General features: G+C 33.4%; 1 long non-coding RNA gene across 1 annotated transcript; it reads right to left on the minus strand.

The window, feature by feature from the left end:
• Positions 1-256: 256 nt before the first annotated feature.
• LOC124232857 (uncharacterized) lies at positions 257-4,061 on the minus strand. Its single transcript, XR_006886929.1, has 3 exons — positions 3,993-4,061; positions 2,241-2,321; positions 257-338 (listed from the first exon to the last, which is right to left on the minus strand). It is a non-coding gene; the product is annotated as an uncharacterized LOC124232857 (long non-coding RNA).
• Between the last annotated feature and the right edge of the window lie 1,997 nt (positions 4,062-6,058).

Below are 6,058 nucleotides of genomic sequence, written 5' to 3' on the forward strand. Positions count from 1 at the left end.
ATTCAGGTAAAAACCTGAACACTAGAACTCTGTTGTAGAGAATATTTCTTGAAATAAGTTAAAATGGGATTTTATGGGGAATCTTTCCAGGGTGATTTTTCAATTGAATTTATCCTATATTATGATAAGCGTGATTATTTTAAAATTTTAGTTTGAAAGTCATATTAGTATTATAACTGGCTACTTAAGCTAATCAAGATACTTAGTTACATTATAGAATTAGCAAATATTTAAAGAAACGGGGAGGGAAGCAATTTTACCTTACTAAATTTTGTTGCATATATTCCACCTTCATTAAAATTTGGACCCCAGTCTGAGAGCGAATGTAGGCTTTCAACCTGAAATAAAAATGTCATATTGAAGGAAATAAAATTGGTTTTTAGTTTATTTCAAGATTATTTTAGTATATTTCAAGATTCAAGTATACCTCAAGCATCTATGGAAGACTAAGCATTTATGAGTAGCTGATGATACTTAAAATCATCTATCCAAACACAGAAATGGGGTTGAAGATATTTTCTAACCAAGGTTCTGAATTTTAAAAAATCACCTTTCTTCTCTCTGTGCAATTAAATATCTTAAATTAAAAATTACCTATTTCAGTAAATTAAATTAATCTTATTTATTTTCTAAAAATGGAGCCAACTTAGCAACAAGTATTTTGTCTTACTGCCAAATATATGACCAATGATAACAACCAGATTATCAGTAATAAGAAGGAAAGAAACTCAACTTTTCTAGCTGTCTTTGGGACATGGATCTGGTTCAGTCTGGGCACTACCTTTTATCAAAAGTAGAAAATGAGGTTTAAGTAGAGCTGGATCAGACATTTTAGAATCCACCTAGTCTAAATTTTAAACACTAGGTTACTCTGGAACCAAACCAAGCACTCATATTCCAAGCAGGTACCATCTGGAGAAAAGAAAGTCAACTGGCTTCCTGCCAGGAACACTACTAATTCACACTTTAATGACAGTTTCCTTATTTGAGCACTGTCTACTGTGTGCAAGGCCCTGTATCAGGAACTTCATATATGCTATTTTTTTAAGCTCCTAACAACCCTTTGCTGCTGTTGCTAGTGCCATCGAGTCGATTCCAACTCCTAGCAACTCTGTACAGCAGAGCGGAGCCCTGCCTGGTCTTTTTGCGCAATCCTCTCACCTTTTGGTGGGGTATCAGACAATGCTCCACTGCTATTCATAGGGTTTTCGTGAACAAATTTTTTCAGAGGTAAGTAGCCAGGTCCTTCTTCCTAATCTTTCTTAGTCTGGAAGCTCCACTGAAACCTGTCCACCATGGGTGACCCTACTGGTATTTGAAATATCGTTGGCTTAGCTTTCAGCATCACAGCAACACACAGTATGACAGTATGACAACCAACAGTTGGGTGGTGTGATTCCCTGACCTGGAAACAAACTGGGCCATGGCTGTAAAAGCTTCAAATCTTAACCACTAAACCACAAGGGCTGATTCATGACAACTCTATTTTTTAGATATCATCATTCTCATTTTACTGATGGAAAAAATTAACACGTGGAAGTTCAGTAATTTGCTCCTGATCACATAGCTAATAAAGGACAGAGCTATTTATCTAACCCAGATATTGATGACTAAATCTTTCCACTATGCTATGTTAACCCTTTTTGTCCATTCTGTATTACTGGACAGGAGACAGAGTGTATTTTACTTAGCTTTATCAAGATTTGGCTGAAACAGGATTTCCTGTCTTTGGAAACTCAGATACTTGGAAACTCTTAATTTTCAGAGTTTTTGGTTCAACTTGAAAGGCAGTTTAATTTAAGGGTTAAGAGTACAGACTCTGACACTAGACTGGCTGGGTTTGAATCCCAGCTTCCTTGCTTATTAATAGCTATATGAAATCACTTAACCACTTTAAGGCTCAGTTTCCCCATCTGTAAAATGGGTATAATAGCAGTAATCTACCTTAAAGGGTTATTGTGACATTTAAATGAATTAATACATTTATTATTATCTGCTTCAATGAGTGTCTGGAACACAGTATAAACAGTAAGTTTTAAGTACTGTTATTATTACTATTGAAAGGTATCATTTCTCACTGCCAAAGCCTTGAGTAAACACCAAGGAAATGGCACAGAAAGTAAACTGCACTGACACATCACATTCCAATAAAGTCACGACTTTACATAATAAATAGATACATAATAAATACCTCAACATTTTTAATAATTTCAGAAAGTTACAAGATTTTTTAAACATACCTTTGACGAATTACAGGATCAGACTTTTCAGGATCAATGTAAGGTCTTAGGATTTCATTAATAGTTTTATCATCTGGTACTCTTCCCAACAAAGAAAACAAAAACAAAACTTTTATTATTTATAATTTTCTACTAAAGGTGTTAACTTAGAATTACTAAATCTTGTGGCTTTTTTGTTTAAACAAGTGAACAGAGACCTTTTATTTCACTCTTGGCAAAATATAACATCCTTTTAAGCAAAAATTACTTAGAAAAAAAGCTCAAAAAGACTTCTTGGACACACTTAACAAAATCTTAAAAAACAATATTTTAAGAAGCTCCCTATAAATCAATTATAAAAATAATTAACACACACCTGTGCTCAAAGATGAAAAGAAAGAAGTCGGGACGAAATATATTTGAAAATTGCAGAAATCAAAAATCTGAGAAAAAGTTTCAGTTGAAGCTAGTTTTAGGGCATGTTCAAGTTTATTCATTCTAAATCATAAGACCAGGTTAAAAAAATTGATACTGCTTTCCCTGGAAACAAAGTATTTTAGGTTTTCCAACTTTCCTGTATGTATGCACATTGTTTTAAACTATAAGGCTGTAGAAACAAAATTAAGACACTGTTTTGAACTAGAACTTTCCTCAATCATTTATGCAGATTCATATATACTAGTGTGCTATATACCCCACCTCTAAATTTAAGTCTTCTCTCTGTCTTTAGTCTGGTAGCAACCTCAAATAATAAAGTTCTTCACTAAAATCCATAGGATAATTACAAAGACAGTAAATTTATGCAAAATGTGGATATGTGCTAAATACATTACTTAAAAAGAAACTTTAAAATTTTCCTAACCCAAGGAATCAAATAGTACACAACCATTAAAATTTTTAAATGATACCTGAAAATGTCCATAATATGAAAAAAAGTAGGATAAAAAACTGTGTAAATTAATTACAATTATGAGTATATATCTATACATGTCTAAATTAATGTATTTTCTGAAGGACACAGTGTGACATTAATAGTAGTAATCTTTGAATAGTAGAATTTTGGGTCATTTTTTATCGCCTATACAACCAGCCAGCTTAAGAAATAGAAAGCTTTCAGCCCTCTTGATTCTCCCTGCATCTCTCTCCCTAACACCTGCTCTCCCCACTGAAGTAAACACCAGGATTTCTGCATTAATCATTTCCCTCAAAGTACCACCACCTCTGGAGATATTCCTAAAAACTACTGTTTCCTTTTCTGGTTTTTTTTTTTTTCATATTTACAAACAGAATCACATTCAATGCATTTTTCCTTAACTTGCTTTTCTCAATCCACATTATTTCTGAGATTCATCCACACTGATGTATGTGTATAATTCATTCATTCTCAGTGGTGTTTAGCATTTCATTGTGTGTGTGTGTATATATATACATCACAACTTAGCTATCCATTCTACTACTGACATACATTTACTGATATCACATTTAAGTTAACAGTTTATTTTAAATACAGAGACATAATAAAAACAAGTAAGTTCTTTCTCTCTTTTTTTTGCTAAGGAAGATTTGCCCTGAGCTACCATCTGCTGCCAATCTTCCTCTTTTTTTAAGTGAGCTGCTGCCACAGCATGGCTACTGACAGACAAATGGTGTGGTTCCACACCTGGGAACCGAAGCTGGGCCACCAAAGCAGAGCATGCCAAACTTTAACCACTAGGCCACTGGGGCTGGCCCTAAAAACAAGTAAGTTCTTAATAGACAGTGGTGATACTATACCTCTTCTCTATGTACACAGCTTGACTCTGAGGAAACTGGAGCTTCACATGCCAACAAAACTGTTGTTTTCTAAGAGAGAAAATAATAAAAGTTTGAACACAAATCAAACTTCCTGAATTTTCATTTTCAGATAATAACTCTAAAGTATTCCTAGAATTTAATGTATTTTTTCTACTAAGAGCTATTATCTCTTTTCCAAGATTTCAGAGACTAAGTTTTTTAAGCAACAGACTTGCAAGAGTTTTTAAGACCAAAAAAAATTAAGAGAAGCAGCTCTAAATCCCAAGGACCTCACATCCCTGAATTAGAAGGCAGTTTCTCAGAGTTCAGGGGCTTTTGAGATGAGTGTGCTACTACTTGAAGTTTACAAATAAATTTCCTCACGACTAAAAACAATGAGCTGATGTCTTTGCCTGACTAGTCTGGAAATTAGGTGAATGAAGTATTGTCCAGTTGAGACCAGCCGGCTGCAGATACACTTCTGAGCCATGAGTACGTGCATTCAGTAGCAAAACAGTAGACAACAAGCTGGTTGCTAAGCAGAATGCACTCTGAGCTACAGTCCCTTAGCTTCCAGTCTAAACTTTGGTTTGATGTAGAATCAACAGTAATAATTCACTAAATGTCTGATTTTAGAAAAATGCCCATATATTCTATTTAACATATCTAAATCTGGGGACACTAGACATCATTCCTTTTTTTAAAAAACTAAATGCTCAAAATATTTAATCCATTACAGAAATTTAAACACCTTCACTACATGATGCCTTTACACATTTTCCTTACTTAGAAGAAATTTCTAACAACTCATTGGCAAGTTAATGGCCGGCAGCATGTCCAAGCAATGGCCAGCATCTCCTATAAATCTATCCCTTGGCAACATAGCCCAAAAATCTAAAATAATTTTCTTTTCATACATTCTAGCAGAGTATCTCCTACTAAACATTTACATGATTTAGTTCTATTTTTGTCAGACGACAATGACCATAAAATCAAGTAAAAATCCTTCTACTAGGGTAAGTTATCACAGATCTGCTTATGGAAGTTTTCTTTAATAACAAGATAGTTTTTGGTACTAGCTAGAGAAAAATATGCTTAATTATGCTTATGTTGATACTGTTACTTATCATATAAGAAACAATCATGATAAGTTTAATTTATTTTTTAATAGAAAAAGCTGTAAAGCACCCTTTACTAATTTAAAGGCCAGATATCTAAAATCTTAGAGGAAAAAACTTCAAAAAAATTTGCATGCAAATTTAACAGTTACTGGATTTAAGTAAATAATTCTTCCAAAACGAAACACTTTGCAATGTTTGTTATCTGTGAAACAGGCATAAAATAATATCACCATCAAGAGGCTGAGGGAGACCACATTTCTCTCTTAGTAAGAAATAAACTGATTTCTAAATCTGAATGCATAATATGGTTTCTTTCTAAATACATCTGTTTTCCACGTTAAGTTACCAGGGCAAAAAAGAGACTATGAACTTGTCTTGTGGAATTGTAACTCATACTCAATCACCCCAATCATTGCTTGAGTAATTTCAAGAACCATTCACCTTTCTTAACATTCAGTAGACCCTAAATACCTTCAAAAAATACTTAACATTCCAAAAACAAAGAGAGAAAAGCCCTTGGAAATCATTTTATTTGCTGTAGTTAACTAGTTGTACTTATAAGGAAGTCATTCATTACTGTTTTTATTAGACATACATTGCTAAATTGTGACTATTATAAAAATCTTTCTATATATAGCCTCAGTTCAAACATGAGCAAATCTGAAAAGCACATTTACCTTTAAAAAACGTAACCTTGCAATATTTCAGAAACAATAAGAGAATAATAGAAAGAACACTCAGAGTACCCAAACTCAGATTTAACCAATTGCCATATTTGTTTGAGATTCTTTTTCTTCTAAGAAATAAAATGTTATTGATATGGTTGACGATCCTTTGTACTGTTCCTTGATTCAATTCCCTTCCCATCGTCAGAGGTCACTACTATCCTGAGGTTGTCTGTGTATTCTTGCCATCCTTGGTTTTATATTTTTAATATATATACAC

This window comes from Equus quagga, unplaced genomic scaffold (genome assembly GCF_021613505.1).
Source record: "Equus quagga isolate Etosha38 unplaced genomic scaffold, UCLA_HA_Equagga_1.0 133050_RagTag, whole genome shotgun sequence".
In the NCBI taxonomy this organism is placed as follows: domain Eukaryota; kingdom Metazoa; phylum Chordata; class Mammalia; order Perissodactyla; family Equidae; genus Equus; species Equus quagga.